The following is a 17,235-nucleotide window of genomic DNA, read 5'->3' as shown; positions in this document are numbered from 1 at the left end:
AAAAGGAACTATTTTACAAATCCATATAATACAGTATCATAGAAATGGAATAAAATTAGAGCTGAAGATTTGCAAATATATGAGGTGTGTGTGTCTGTGTGTATAGTGACATATAAGTATGGAAACGGTGTATAAAGCTGAGCTTTTTTGTTCTTTTTTTAAAAAATGCTCCTTTTTCTCAACACTTACTTCCTAAGAATAAATACAATTATTTTGACTATACAGTATATGTCTATGCTTATTCATGAAATATTTAAACTATATGGAAAGCAGCTATGAGTTTCATATTCATGAGTCTTTGTATTTTGATCAAAAATACCTCTTTCAACAGGAGAAATTTATCTCCCTCACTGAAAAAAAAAGATAAAATGCTGCTGTCTTGATGGCTCTTCCCGCATCCTCTTCCAGCTGCTGCGTCCCTTTCTTGAATGTCATGTGAGTGGTCTTACCCTATCACGGAGAGAGCAGGATGAGGTCATGAGCCACATATCATCGGATGCTGCCAGTAAATAAAAAGATAACTTATCAGATGCGGCTGTATATGATGACATCAGTGAGGAAGAGCAAGTGATGGCAATTTAACTGAACAAGCCAGTGCTGTTGGAGAAAATCCTGCAGAATTAATGGAAAAGTGAACATTTTTAAACACTGTCAAAATAATAACAAAACAGAATGGGTAGCTTCATTGGAAGTCTGTTTCTTGATATGTAGTAAGAATGCTGTAACAACATCAGCTACTTATGCAAAAATAACAACAATAATAATAGCAATAGCAATAACACTTAGACTTATATACCGCTTCACGGTGTTTTACAGCCCTCTCTAAATGGTTTAAGTCAACCTTGAGCTGGTGAGACTCAAACTGCTGAATTGCTGGCAGCTGGTGAGGAGAAGAAATAGCTTGCAATTCGTGCTGCACCCTAACCACTGCGCCACCATGGCCCTCCTTTTTCTCTTATGTCTAAACATTATCTTAGACAGTTCAGCAAGAAAACCATATGGGATTATGGCCCATCAAGTCAATATTGAATCTTGGTGGTCATACAGATAGATTTTCTCCAGAACCTGGTTCTTCAGGTCTTTCAAAGGTTCACTCCATCCACTTTGCTGCTGGTTCTTCTTCTTCTTCTTCTTCTTCTTCTTCTTCTTCTTCTTCTTCTTCTTCTTCTTCTTCTTCTTCTTCTTCTTCTTCTTCTTCTTCTTCTTCTTCTTCTTCTTCTTCTTCTTCTTCTTCTTCTTCTTCTTCTTCTTCTTCTTCTTCTTCTTCTTCTTCTTCTTCTTCTTCTTCTTCTCCTCCTCCTCCTCCTCCTCCTCCTCCTCCTCCTCCTCCTCCTCCTCCTCCTCCTCCTCCTCCTCCTCCTCCTCCTCCTCCTCCTCCCCTTTCACCTTTCTCTATAGATTTCTCTAGAGAGCTAGGTCTTCCCATAATGCATAATACATGTGAGCCTGGTAATAACAGAATAATAGAATAACCTTGGAGGTCTTCTAGTCCAACCCCCTGCTGAGGCAGTAAACCCTATACTATTTTAGGCATATAGTTTGTACCTCAATGAATGAATGAATTCTTTATTGGCCAAGTGTGTGTGATTAGACACAGAAGGAATTTGTCTTGGTGCAAATGCGCTCTGTGTACATAAAAAGAAAATATACTTTTGTCAAGAATCATAAGGTAACAACACTTAATGATAGTCATAGGATACAAATAAGCAATCTAATCAAATCATGCTAGGAAACAATCAATATAAATCATAAGGATACAAGCAACAAAGCTACAGTCATAATTCAAGTGAGAACTCTGGATGGAGCTGTTTGATGATCCACTCCTTCCTGTTTGATGATCCACTCCTTCCTGTTTGATGATCCACTCCTTCCTGTTTGATGATCCACTCCTTCCTTCATTTTCTTTGTTGTCCTTGGAACTCCCAGGAGTCTACTCCAACACCAATGCTCAAAAGTGCCTATATTCTTTCTGGTTTGCTTTTTCACAGTCCAACTTTAACTTCAATAGAGTATCGCATGGAAAACCATTGCCTGCAATTCAGATATTTATGATACTTGGATCTATTAACGCACATCAGGGTCTACAGAATATACCATTTATATATGGGTGGAATTACTAGAGGTGGATTAAAATGGCCTATTGGTTATGTTGGACCTTTAAGGAGTCAGCGATTTTGGTCTTCATGCTAATAAAAGTTTTAGAAACATTAAATTTCTAGATTATCAGTGTAGTATCCAGAAACACCAATGTATCTAATGGCATCATTCTTGGCACCTGCTGGTTTCTCCATGCCACCTGATTTAGTTTCCTTTATTCAATAATCCAGAAAATTAGTATTTTATGAGACATTAGTGTTAAACAATATTTATATTTCCCATTATGCCTTTTGTTCCCATATAAAACTGAGCAGCAGTCTTACAAAGCAACTCAGGGAGAACTGAAGTTTGGTTTTCAGAACAATGCCTATTTTCAAGTAAAAAAATAAAGTGAGGTTATAAAGAAACCAGGGAGGAGATGGCAAAGAGGAGCTGGACCCGTTGGCTATGACAGCATTTTTGCGAAAGTGCTCATAAAATGCTTTCAACATTCCAAATATAGTACAGGTAGTCTTTGACTTACTTACTGACTGTTTAAAGTTACAATGGCACTGAAAAATTGACTTATGACTAATCCTCACACTTAAGATCATCACAGCATTCCCACAATCACAAGATCAAAATTTGGATGCTTGGAAACCAGCATATAGGCTGCTTAAAACATCCTATATGTATCTATTTAAGAGCCGCGGTGGTGCAGTGGTTAGAATGCAGTACTGCAACTACTGCTGCTGACAGCCGTCTGCCTGCAATTTGGCAGTTCAAATCTCAGCAGGCTCAAGGTTGACTCAGCCTTCCATCCTTCCGCGGTGGGTAAAATGAGGACACAGATTGTTGGGAGCAATATGCTGACTCTTTTAAACCTCTTTAAACCACTTAGAGAGGGCTGTAAAAGCACTGTGAAGCATATTGTGCTGAAAATGTACATGTGGATAGACACTCAAAGCACCTGCACTCTGGCCAAACCTGCATTCTTCGACCTCTTTGAGGTGCAACAGAACAAATTTCACTTCACTGTATCAATGTGCCATGGACCAAGAAGCACGGCGGGGAGGAGAGCTACTAGACTCTGCATAGAGTCATTGGATGGAAGTTCCCAGTTCCCATTATTATTGTTTGAATGCGATGGGGTACCGAACGACCGCACGCAGATCACAACACCGGAGGTCATAAGTAGCATGCCTCACCTATGGCACCTGGCGCATCACTTCCCCGCTCTAGATCCGGAGGCTGAGATCCTATTCTTGCTGGGAAATAATGCCCCATGCGCCTTTCTCTTCTCTGAATCAGTCGGTGGCCCTGTAGACGGCCCAGTGGCCATCAAATCTCCACTAGGATGGGGGATTGTAGGAATTGTCAGTGATGCTCAGCTGCAGACTCCAACCCAGGCAAATGCCTTAGCACCACCCATTCCAACAACCTTCTGACGCCCTTTGGTATCATCGAAAACAAGAATGACGTTCCAGCCTAAAAGGCCGACGCCGATCAGTACACTTTTGCTAGGACACCCTAAACAGCTGCCAGCAAGCACCAGACGTCCACTAAGACACTCTACATGGGCATATGTCTCCACGACGCCCTTTCCAACAGCTTCCCGACATTCCCAAAGCCCTTTGACACCGTGGAAGCAAGAGTACCATTCCAATCCTAAAAGGCCGCCAGAAGTGACCACCAGACTTTCACATTTGTCACCAAGAGTACCTGTACACCCTAAAAGGCTGCCAGAGATGACCACCAGACTCTCACCTTTGCCACCAAGAGTACCTGTACACCCTAAAAGGCCGCCAGAGGTGACCAACAGACTTGCACCAGGAGGCCAAACTTGAAGATTGAACCTCAAGCTTTGCGTGCTTTGCTTCGTTTGATACTTTATTAATGTTTACTGCCTTTCTTAGTTATATAGCTTGCTGTTTATCTTAGTTATATAGTTATATACTATTCAGTTAGTATTACTATTTACTGTTTATCTTAGTTTATAGTTAATTTTTTTTCTTTTCTCTTAATAGTGGAATTTACAATTCCAGGCAGGGAGTGTGCTATCCCAGCTAGTCTATGGGAATTGGATAGTTACTTAGGAATTATGAGCTGTCCCCTTAAGGGAATGTATCCTGGGAAATGTAGTTCATGTCCCGTGGCCACATCTGTAATTCTGATTGGTCACTAAATTGACCCTTGAGGGGTTGGGGGAGGCTTCCCTCCATTCTTGCCTGGACTCATGAACTGATAGCAGCTTTTCTACCGCTACAAGATGGGTTAGGAGATAACCATCTTTCACTACAAGGCAGATATACAAAGGATTGATCATTAAAGAAGAACTTCATCAAAAATGTGAGTTATGAAGATACCTGATGAACCAATAAATGTTCTTTGTTATGGACGTCTTGTTGAGTTATCTCTCTGCATCTGCACAGTTTATGAATCTACCTCTGTACAAGATACAGAAAACACATAGAAGTCTAAATGCTATTGCTATTGCTATCCTACAGTCATGTGATCTGCCATTTGTGACCTTCCCAGCCAGCTTTTGACAAGCAAAGTCAATGGGGGAAGCTGGATTAGCTTCACAATTGTGTGATTCACTCAGCGATTGCAGTAAATTGCTTAACAACTGTGTCAAATAAAGGTCATAAAATTGGTTGTGACTCTCTGAACAGCTGCCTTGCTTAGCAGTGGAAATTCTGGTCTCAAATAAATGGCTAAGCTGAAAACGACTGAGGGGAAATTTCACTTCAACTTCTACAGAAGGATTTCTTTGCAGTTTACTTCATGACCCTTCACTGTTCTTAACTGTTAATCTAAGCCAACTTCCTTCATGGACAGCCCGGTTGCTGAGGTGGTCAGGAGAGCGAGTTCTTCTCTGTTCCATTTGCACCCATTAGGCTTGCTCTGGACATGCCTTCTCCCTCTGGCCATTGCTCCCCAGGGCCCTTTTGGATGGGCTCAGTGCTCCTGGGAAAGAACACTAATTCTTTTTTTTCTTTTTAAATAGAATTGTATAGCTTTATAAGGAATACTGATTTAAATGGTAGAAGAAAGAAGATTCTGCCAGATGTGGAGTTACAGATTCTGTCTCCTGGGTGATGTGGATCATAAGGTGAGAACTGGACTCACTCATTATACAGATACAATTAACAGAGTTGGAAGGGACCTTGTAAGTCATCTAGTCCAACCCCCTGCTTAAGCAGGAGAAGCTACACCATTTCTGACAGATGGTAGTCCAGTCTCTTCTTGAAAGCCTCCAGTGATGAAGTTCTCACAACTTCCAAAGGCAACTTCTGTTCCATTGGTTGATTGCTCTCACTATCATAAAAATTCTCCTTAGTTCTAGGTTGAATCTCTTCTTGTTCAGTTTCCATCCATTATTCCTTGTCTGGCCTTCAGGTACTTTGGAAAATAGCTTGATTTACTACCTACCTGTTAAGATCAGTGTCCCATTTCCATGACTGCGAAGTGTCAACCAGACTATTTTGGAATATGGGTTTAGTGTTTTCAGAAACACCTTGACAGTCAAATCACAAGTGTGGACCTGCTAGTTGGACAACGTGGCAGATACTGTTGCAAGCATTTGCCTGCAATTACACAACCCCAGTCCACACCAATTAGGGAGAACTATTGATACACATACATATGTGGAGAGAGCCAGTTTCATCTAGTAGTTAAGGCACCAGGTTAGAAACCAGGAGACTGTGAGTTCTAGTCCATCTTAGCCATGAAAGCCAACGGTGGTGACTTTGGGGCGATCCCTGTCTCAGGCTTGGGCAACAAGCTGGTCAATCAATTCCTGTCACACCCAATGGGTCAACACTCAGTCAATCCAAAAAAGTAGATCCTGCATTTCTCCTAGCAAAATGCTAGGAAGAAAAAAAAAGAAGGAAAAAAATATATGTGTTTGTGTGTGTATTTAAAAATTGCTTCTCTTTTCAGGTACAATAGATGAAACAGCCTTATTTCTACAATGTTTAGTTTTCTGGGGTTTTTCCTGTTTAATGTTGATTATATTTAGAATAGCATTTATGAGTTTAATTTTTTTCCTATCACAATCTTTCCTATCACATCTCCAGGATTGTGCTGTTTGGGTGAATCCTAAACAAAATATGCAAATGAATGAGTGTTTTGGATCCTCTGTAATTCTAGCATTGTCTCAAAAGTGACCTATCCGTGGAAAGCAGATGCCAGAAAGAAATAACAAGAGAAGGGTAGACAATCCCAAGGTTCTTTTTTGCACTCTCTTGAGCTCTTTCTGAACAAAAAGCAATGGTGTTGTTTCTAGCTCTTTTGACGTGGGCAGCTGATGAAAACCTTTATGTAAATCAGAGGTGGTATTCAGCAGGTTCTGACCAGTTCTGGAGAACCGATAGCGGAAATTTGGAGTAGTTTGGAGAACAGGCAAATACTGCCTCTGACTGGAGATTTTACAGTATCCTTCTCCTGCCATGCCCACCAAGCCATACCCATAGAACCGGTAGTAAAATTTTTTGAATCCCACCACTGATGTAAATAGCAATAAAACCTTAATAAAAACTCTAAACCCTTGAGAAAAGAAAAGAAAATCTGAAAAACTCTAACTGACCTATGCATGACAGACCAAGCCACTCAGCATCATTTCTGTACCCGCTGAAATCCTCGTCTCACCTTGTTTGAACAATTCATTGTACGTGGGGTGGCCAAGATCTCAGAGGAGAAGTGAAGCAAAGCAATACCACCTTTTGATTCTTAGAAACAAGGTGGTTGGGCTGCTTCACAGGGCAACTTTCAATACCAGTCCGAGGCCCTAGTCCTCATAAAGCAATCTGTCCCTACAAAACGGGCTGGCTAGCATTGTGGTAACTCTGTGTTTATACTCCTTTGTATAAGGCTTGGCAGATTATCAGAGAAGAAGCCATCTTGAATGAAGCCTTTTGAGGGTAAGTGTTTACTTATTCAAAAAATATCATTGTCTGTACATTCATTTAAAGTTTTGAACAAAGCCTATCACAAACATTAAGGTAACATAAAATAGAACATCCAACCATTGGAATATCCGATCCTCCAACAACGGTCTGCAGAAACACAAGCTGGAAACATTGCTATTGTGCATTTGTGAATTTCCAGTGTTGTTTGACTTGTTATGGCTGGAAGAAAAATATTGTTCTAAATGGATTGTGCCCATAGTCTCAAAGCGATTCTTGTGTATTTTGAGAGCCCATTGCAGTCCTGCAAGAGGCACCTTGTGATTAAAGTTAGACACAACTGTATTGTGGCATCAGCAATACAAGATCTATCTGCAGGAGAAGACTTACGAGCCACACAATGTCAGCGGCAGCTTCAGAGAGCAAATGATAAATGTGTATGTATGTGTTGTTATCTTGAGGCATGAGTGTAATGCACAAGATAGCTAGATCAACTTCTGTGTCTTTGAAAATAACGAGGAGACTCCTTCGAATGCCATAGATATCAGAGGTCTGCAGCCTGTATTTTAAATAGTCTGCTCTGGCTATCATAAAAACACCCAGTCAGCTTCATCATTCTTGCTGTGAGTCAGGGCTGGAAAAAAATACATTTCCAATTCCTAGGCAGCTGACATGGAGTGAGGCTGCCTTATGGCAGGTCAGGCTATTTGTCCATTCAGACCAATATCTGATGAGCAGCAAGAGTTGGGGGTCCCAGGAAAACCTCTTTTGCAGCACCTGCTACCTGTCCCTTGATCATCTCCTGCCCAATGCAAGGGATGGGATTAGGATGCACTACAACAGCATCTACTACCCCCGAGTTGCAATCCCTTCTATGCGGGAACAGAAGAGAGCATTCTCTGGGTGCCAGCATCAAAACTGAACACACATGGTTTATTCTCTGATAAGTGACAAGCAGACAATGCTGGCCAGGGGACTGTACTGGGGACATCTGGAGAAAAGGCTTCTTCCATCTAGGAGTGATGCAGGAAGAAGAACCATTGCTAATGGTTGCCCAGAGTCATTAGAAGCTGAGGCATCAATTGTATTTTTATCCTAAAAGGAGTGATTTCATTCACAAAATGCCATGTCGATCCTTACAGGAAGCCAGAGAAAACTCTATTACAACATATTCCATCTTCTTCTTAGATGTTTAATCAATATGAGACATTTATTTGCTATTTTTCACGTTGAACTTGGACCCTCATTCTTGCTTCAGTTCCATGTAATTTTCCTTGATTTTCCTGAATTTAATGGTAACCTTAGTTCCAATATTTTCTTTTAACAGGAAATGAAGTGTTAATCAGACCAAATGTAAATTATTTCTCTCTCTCTCTCTCCCTCCCTCTCTCCCCTCTCTCTCCTCAGTTGACCAGGAACTCTTTTCCAAGAGATTTTTTTTGAAGACCTACCTCATTTTTAAAAAACACCTTCTATAAGGTTTTTCTGGATATTGAATGTGTATAAGATTTCCAAGACAGAAAAAGCAAAATAGCAAGCTGCTTCTGATTTCATCTTCCTTGAATATGAGTGGCCCAAACAATCGATTGAAACAAATGGGGCCATCACACTCATTTCTGAGAGAAAGCATTCCCTCTCTTACAGGGAGAATTCATTTGACAAGAGTTGAGATGTATGACCATTAAATTGCTTGCAGATTTGACCTGTGTGTCCATAATAACAATAATAAAAAATACCTGTTGGGCTGTAAGTCTGCCAAATATTTCAAAGGAATTCTTCCTTCAAGATCTAATACATCATGTAATCTTGTTATAGCAGATGAGGCCATAACACAATATAACATGACACAACACAGCAATCCTTGACATATTGTTTCAGAAATTTAACAAACAGTATCTTTTGAACCTCTCATGTTATCAGTTTGAATAATGAATGTGATTCCTCCCACATTTCTCACAGCAGTTGAAAGTGAAATGAAGAGGCAATGTGGTGTAACTAGACATATTTGATTCTACCTCCTGACACAAGATAGCTGTCATGGCACCAGAGGATAAGATGTCAGTTGATATCAACTTGAAGCAGTTTTTTGAGTTCATAGAGTTTGAGGAGGATGGAACTTAATAAGGGCAAAAAGCACAAGAATTATGCCTTATCTCATTTTACTGTGAAATTTTTGGAATACAATGGTGTAAAAGTAATGCAAAACTAAATTTTACTTGAAGATAAAAATGCTTAGAATTGCAGACTTCCCTGAAAACATACTTCATTGAAACATAGAAGACCTTTAAGATCCTTTCCAACACTGTGACTGAATGATTTATTGATTGACTGAATACAATTATGAATTTCATTTCTCATTTAGCAGGTGCCTTAGGCAATATGTTGTAAAAATACTACTTAATAACTTCACAGAATTAAAGAATAAAAGCATGAATGATCAGGGAAAATAGCTGATTAAGTAATTTTAGTTACTGAAATAGAGGAAGAAGAAGGAGGAGGAGGAGGAGGAGGAGGAGGAGGAGGAGAAGACAAAAACAGGAGCAACAACAAACAAACCCTCAAATTACATTCTAATTCAAGGTATTTGGGGAGACAAACTTAAAGGTTTTCAGATCTCTAGGTGTATGTCTGTGGAATACTTTTACAAGTAGCTACAAACTCTGTATAGCTTTTCTTTGGGTCACAACTGATGGTTGGCAGCAATGCTGAGGGAGATGATTTCTCCATGGAAAATGGAGACACACAAATCCATCCCCATCTCTTCAAAGAGCTGCCATGCCTGCTCTTTGAAAATATGGAGATTGATTTATGTACTATATCTCCAAAATCTCAGAGGGGTTGAGGCTTAGAGGTCCAACACAGTGTTGGATAGTTAGTGTTGGATCAAGAGATCTATGTTCAGGTTCACATTAAATTGTGAAGTAAGCTCGTTTGGTGACATCCAAATTTCAGAGAAATTATAAAGATCACACAAGGAGCACAGTGGAGATGAAATAGCCATTTATGCTGTATTCTATACATGGGTTTGTGACACTTCATAAGAATATAGGCTCAAGAGAGGCTTAAGAGTATTTGTGACTGGGTTTGTGCAACATACTGTTCCATTAATCATGATTAACAAAGCATAATACATAAAGCCAAACTATGATGGCTTAATGTGATCATTTAAGTTACACAACATAAGGTATAATGTGGTTTTGCTGGTTTTGGTTTAGCTTATGTAGTTTTTAAACTTCAGTTTAATTTTAGCATGCTATGAGAACCAAGGCAAGATTTATATACATATACATATACATATACATATACATATACATATACATATACATATACATATACATATACATATACATATACATATACATATACATATACATATACATATACATATACATATACATATACATATACATATATATATATATATATATATATATATATATATATATTTTCTTAAGTTTTTGGTACTTACATGTATGGTGTTCGGCTTGGTTCGGGTATTTTCCCACGCCATTGTAGTTCTTTTAAAGTTGTAGCAACGTTTCAGCAGAATCTCATCTGCCATCATCAGGCTTCTGTATTGTGTCCGTCTGTGGGTCAGACTTTTACAGTGGTTTCAGATTTAAATTTGGGGCAGCCTATTGCTGTGCCAGAATGGTTTTTCTTCATCCTGATTGGTTGGGAGTCTTGGTCTGTGTTTATTGGTCTCGGAGTTTGCTGTGTTCTGCTTGATGGGTGTTTCTGATATCTTCTGTCTGTTTTTTGGCTCTTTTTGTATCTTGATTGGCTGGCAGCATTGTGTTACTTTAATGGAGGCCTTTAGTGCAGCTTGGCTTCGGGTAAATGGACGGCTATCATTAGTTAGGAAGCTGGGTTTCATCTGGGTGCCTGGTTGGGGTGTGTTTGAGCTGGAGGTATCAGGGGGATCTGTTTGTGCCCAGGTGTTTGCCTGGCTTGTGGTGTGGAGATTTTTTGTTTGTGAGTGCAGGCTTCCAAATGATTGACAGCCTGGTGGAATCATCTCTTCTGTTCATGCTTTCTGGTCTTTTTCAATCTCTATGGCTTCTCTGATGACTCTGTGGCTAGGGTTTTCCATAGTGGCCAGGGTTTTGGTGCCATTGAAGTTGATGCTATGACCTGTAGCTTCCATGTGTTGGACTAGTGAGGAAGTGTGTTCCAGCTTTTTGACTGCATTTTTGTGTTCATCCAGGCGGGTACTTATTCTTCTATTGGTCTGTCCAATGTATGTGGCCGGGCATGATGCACAGGGGACTTCGTATAGAATACAGAAGCCTGATGATGGCAGATGAGATTCTGCTGAAACGTTGCTACAACTTTAAAAGAACTACAATGACGTGGGAAAATACCGAACCAAGAACACCTATATATATATATATATATATATATATATATATATATATATATATATATATATATATATATATATATATATATATGTGTGTGTGTGTGTGTGTTTGTGTGTGTGTGTATATATATATATATATATGTTTTCTGGGGTTCTCAGGGTATTTGTGTGGATCTTTGTTATTCGCTCCGCGTAGATTCGTATCTAGGCACGTTGGCGAGTCACTCGCCATCTTCAGGCTGGTGCTTGCTCTGCTTGCACTGGCACTAAGCCGAAAGCACCAGCCTGAAGATGGCGAGTGGACTCGCCAAACGTTGCTAGATACTTGAATCTACGCGGAGAAAACCCGAATACCAAAGATCCATATATATATATATATATATATATATATATATATATATATATATATATATATATATATATATATATATATATATATATATTTCTTAAGTTTTCGTGGGTGCTTACATGTATGGTATTCAGCTTTGTTCGGGTATTTTCCCATGTCATTATAGTTGTGCTTTTAAAGTTGTAGCAACGTTTCAGCAGAATCTCATATGCCAGCATCAGGCTTCTGTATTGCATTTGTCTATGAGTCAGACTTTCACAGCCATTTCAGTTTTAAATTTGGGGCTAGCCTACTGCTGTGTCAGAATGGTTTTTTCTTCATCCTGATTGGTTGGGAGTCTTGGTCTGTGTTTATTGGTCTTGGAGTTTGCTGTGTTCTGCTTGATGTTTCTAATATCTAATATCTTGGTGTTTGGTGTTTCTAATATCTTCTGCTTGGTGTTTCTAATATCTTCTGTCTGTTTTGTAGCTTTTTTTGTCTTGATTGGCTGGCAACCTTGTGTTTCCTGTATTGGAGGCTTTTAGTACGGCTTGGCTCCGAGTAAATGGACGGCTATCATTTATTAGGAAGCTAGGTTTCATCTGGGTGCCTGGTTGGGGTGTGTTTGAGCTGGAGGTATCAGAGGGGATCTGTTTGTGCCCAGGTGTTTGCCTGGCTTGTGGTGTGGAGATTTTTTTGTTTGTGAGTGCAGGCTTCCAAATAATTGACAGTCTGGTGGAATCATCTCTTCTATTCATGCTTTCAGGTCTTTTTTCAATCTCTATGGCTTCTCTGATAATTCTGTGGCTGGGGTTTTCTATAGTGGCTAGGGTTTTGGTGCCATTGAAGTCTATGCTATGACCTGTGGCTTTCATGTGTTGGACTAGTGAGGAAGTGTGTTCCAGCATTTTTGTGTTCATCCAGGCGGGTACTTATTCTTCTATTGGTCTGTCCAATGTATGTGGCAGGGCATGATGCACAGGGGACTTCGTATATGCCTTGGTTTTCCAGGTCAATTTTATCTTTGGGATTTCTTAGGGTGGCTGCTATTTTTCTGTCTGTTTTGAAGGCAGTCTTGATGTGATGCCTGTGTAGTATCTTACTGATTTTGTCTGTAGTACCTCTTATGTAGGGCAGGACAGCTATTCCATAGGTCTGTTCATCTTCTAGGTCTCCATTATGTCTCAGTGTGTTTTTGTGGATCAAGCCAGTGATTTTGCTTTTGTGGAAGCTGTTAGCTGTCAGTACTTTAGTCAGGGTGCATAGTTCAGTCTTTATGTGTGTCTTGTCTGCCAGGCATTTGGTTTTGGCGATTAGTGTTTTGGCCACGGAGTTTATCTGTGCTGGGTGGTAGTGGGATTGGGCATTGAGGTAGTGGTTGGTGTGTGTTTTCTTCTGGTATATGGTGTGTCCTAGTGTGCCACCTGTTTTTTTTTTTTTTGTAAATTAGTACATCTAGGAATGGTAGTTGCTTGTTTGTTTCCATTTCCATGGTGAACTTGATTTTGGGGTGTGTGCTGTTTAGGTGTGTTAGGAAATTGTTTAGGTTTTCTTGTCCATGGGGCCAAATCACAAATGTGTCATCGATTATCTTAACCATAGTTTGGGTTTGTGGGTGGCATTAGCTAGGGCTCTGGATACGAATTCTTCCATGAATAGGTTTGCAATGACGGGTGACAGTGATGATCCCATAGGGGCTCCTTCAATTTGCTTATATCTTTGTCCTTTGTATATGAAATATGTGTTGGTTAAGCAGTGTTCTGCTAGTTCCATGAGGTGTTTAGCTGGTTGGTATTTATTTTTGATGATTTCAAGAGTTTTTTTATCGGGACTTGCGTGAATAGTGAAACCATGTCAAAACTTACAAGCAGATCTTTTTGTTCCACATGTAGATCTTTGATCATTTCCAAGAAGTGGCGTGAATTTTGTACATGTGAAGCTGCTGCTTCAGCATGGGGTTGTAGCTGCTTTGCTAAGTATTTAGCTAGGTTTTGTAGTGGTGCTCCTCTGGAGCTGAGTATGGGTCTGAGAGGTATGCTTTCTTTGTGTATTTTTGAGAGGCCGTATAATTTGGGGCATCTGGAAGATTTTGCTCTTGGGATGATCGTCTGTTGGATCTCTTTGCTCATGTGGCTGGTTATAATTTTCTTCTTGGTTATTTTTGCCAGATATGTGGCTGGGTCCGTGTTTATGGGTTTGTATGTGGAGTCTTGGACTAGGTGTGTCAATTTTGTTTTGTAGTCTTTTCTATCCATTACTACTGTGGCATTACCTTTATCTGCTGGCAGTATGATTATGCTGCTGTCGTTCCTTAGGGCTTGTAGGGCTTTTAGTTCCTCTTTGTGCAAGTTGCTTTTGGGTGGTTTGCTTGTGCATAGGATGTTATTAACTTGGTGTCTTATTCTATCAGCTTCATCTGTATTTAATTTAGTTAGGCTGGATTCTACTGCACATATGATGGATTATGTGGGGATTTTTTTGGGTGCTATAGCATAATTGAATCCTTTGGTTAGGACATCTGTTTCTGTCTTGGTGAGTTCTCTGTTGGAAACATATGCTAATTGTTTCAGGTATTGTTGTGAGTTGTTGGAGGCTTTCTTGTCATGATCTAATTTCTTTAGTTTCTTTAGTTTGTCATTTTTGTAAGTGGTTTCAGTTTCAGCTCTCCAAGTTGTAAATTGTTTTATCTTGTCCCAAAGTAGAGGGTGGATTTTGCTGCTCAATTCCAGGTGTAGTGTTAGCAAATCTTTGTTTAACTGATCCAATTGGAATCTCTTTCTGTGGAGCTCATGGCCAAAACACTAATCACCAGAACCAAAGGCCTGGCAGACAAGACACAGATAAAGACTGAACTATGCACCCTGACTAAAGTACTGATAGCTAACGGCTTCCACAAAAGCAAAATCACCGGCTTGATCCACAAAAACACACTGAGACATAATGGAGACCTAGAAGATGAACAGACCTATGGAACAGCTGTCCTGCCCTACATAAGAGGTACTACAGACAAAATCAGTAAGATACTACACAGGCATCACATCAAGACTGCCTTCAAAACAGACAGAAAAATAGCAGCCACCCTAAGAAACCCCAAAGATAAAATTGACCTGGAAAACCAAGGCATATACGAAGTCCCCTGTGCATCATGCCCTGCCACATACATTGGATAGACCAATAGAAGAATAAGTACCCGCCTGGATGAACACAAAAATGCAGTAAAAAAGCTGGAACACACTTCCTCACTAGTCCAACACATGAAAGCCACAGGTCATAGCATTGACTTCAATGGCACCAAAACCCTAGCCACTATAGAAAACCCCAGCCACAGAATTATCAGAGAAGCCATAGAGATTGAAAAAAGACCTGAAAGCATGAATAGAAGAGATGGTTCCACCAGACTGTCAATTATTTGGAAGCCTGCACTCACAAACAAAAAAATCTCCACACCACAAGCCAGGCAAACACCTGGGCACAAACAGATCCCCCCGATACCTCCAGCTCAAACACACCCCAACCAGGCACCCAGATGAAACCTAACTTCCTAATAAATGATAGCCGTCCATTTACTCGGAGCCAAGCTGCACTAAAAGCCTCCAATACAGGAAACACAATGTTGCCAGCCAATCAAGACAAAAAAAGCTACAAAACAGACAGAAGATATTAGAAACACCAATCAAGCAGAACACAGCAAACTTCAAGACCAATAAACACAGACCAAGACTCCCAACCAATCAGGATGAAGAAAAAACCAGTCTGACAACCAATCAGAATGAAGAAAAAAACAGTCTGACACTAGCACCAAATTTAAAACTGAAACGGCTGTGAAAGTCTGACTCACAGACGAACACAATACAGAAGCCTGATGATGGCAGATGAGATTCTGCCAAAACATTGCTACAACTTTAAAAGCACAACTATAATGACATGGGAAAATACCCAAATAAAGCTGAATACCACACACACACACACACACACACATGTACATTTTCTTGTATGCTACTGTTGAATGTTGCTATCAACAAATACGTGGCTCTCTCTCTCTCTCTCTCTCTCTCTCTCTCTGTGTGTGTGTGTGTGTGTGTGTGTTTATTCAGCACAACAATCAATAAAATAAAATAAATATGAATGCTCATGCTGAGAATCAGCTCAGTGGTTATAATATTTGTCATAGCTTTGCTAAAATCTCCTGAAGACAGAGATAGATTTCAGATATTACATGGTAATTTATTGTTAAAATGTTATTGAAAAACCAAATCTGGGTATGGACCTGTTTAAAGGCAATAATTGTATTGCAGTAGTGATGTATTTTCTTTAAGACTAGAAAGTAAGTTTTGTATTGTCACGTGGTGTTGAATTTTCCCCTTTCTCTTTTCCTCTCCTTTGCTTTCCTTTCCTTTCCTTTGCTTTCCTTTGGTTTGCTTTCCTTTCCTTTCCTTTGCTTTCCTTGCTTTGCTTTCCTTGCTTTGCTTTCCTTTCCTTTCCTTTCCTTTCCTTTCCTTCCCTTCCCTTCCCTTCCCTTTCCTTTCCTTTCCTTCCCTTCCCTTCCCTTCCCATTCCTTTCCTTTCCTTTCCTTTCCTTTCCTTGACCAACTTTCCTGTGGTGAAAACAGAATGTTATCAGCTATACAGGCTTCCAACAAATGCAGGCTTCTAACAAAAGATAGCTTTAATAGATCATCTATTTCACCAAACTTTCATTAAATATGAGCTAAACAAACACCCTGGAATTAGCCATTCAGCTAGCCATGTAGCTTCAACTTCCTTTCTGTTTTAATTTCTTCAGATAAACTCTCCAGCTTTACATCAATCCCCTGGGGCAAACATTGAAGGTCATCTAATTTAGCAGAGTGAAGTTTAATTTTCCAAAGGAAAGGATTATTAATTTGCCCAGATTCCTTTTCATGCTCTTTGAAATCTCCAAACATTGGTGTGTTGCCAGAAGATCTTCAATGAGTCGATGCCAGAATTTGCATTGGCGAAATCCTACCACCCAGCCCATCTCGTCCACACACTGCAGCTCCCAAGAGCTACGAAGGGAACTGGCAATGACACAAGTGATACTCTTCCACTTGCAATGATGCAGATTGCTTTGAGTTAGCAATTTTTCAAGGAAAAGACACAATGGGACTCTCCCACAGCATTCCAACCATACACTTTTGAAAAGGGAAAACAAATCCAACACCATGCTGTTTAATGGAGGAGAAACATAGATTAGCCAGGAATCTGCACTGTATATTCAGTGAGATTTACTTACAAGTCAATGTGCTGAAGAACCTAGCAAACTACAGGTAGTTCTTGACTTGCAACAGTTCATTTAGTGACTGTTTAAACTTATGACACTTTTTCACACTTATAGCCATTACGGCATACCCATGGTCGCGTGAACAAAATTCAGCTGTTTGGCAATGGACTCATATTTATGACTTGCCTTTCTCTAGGACCTTCCCTTTCATCGCTGATCCCCGTCCTTCAGCTAACAATTTGGTTTTCCATCCCTTGAAACATGCTCAGCTCAGCATGTTGTGGCTGCTCTGTGCACTCCTGTTTTTCTTTTTCTT

This window comes from Notechis scutatus, chromosome 1, assembly GCF_049901735.1.
Source record: "Notechis scutatus isolate UNSWTSFEM ecotype Mainland chromosome 1, rNotScu1.2, whole genome shotgun sequence".
NCBI lineage: Eukaryota > Metazoa > Chordata > Lepidosauria > Squamata > Elapidae > Notechis > Notechis scutatus.
Note: the sequence above shows the minus strand (reverse complement) of the source record.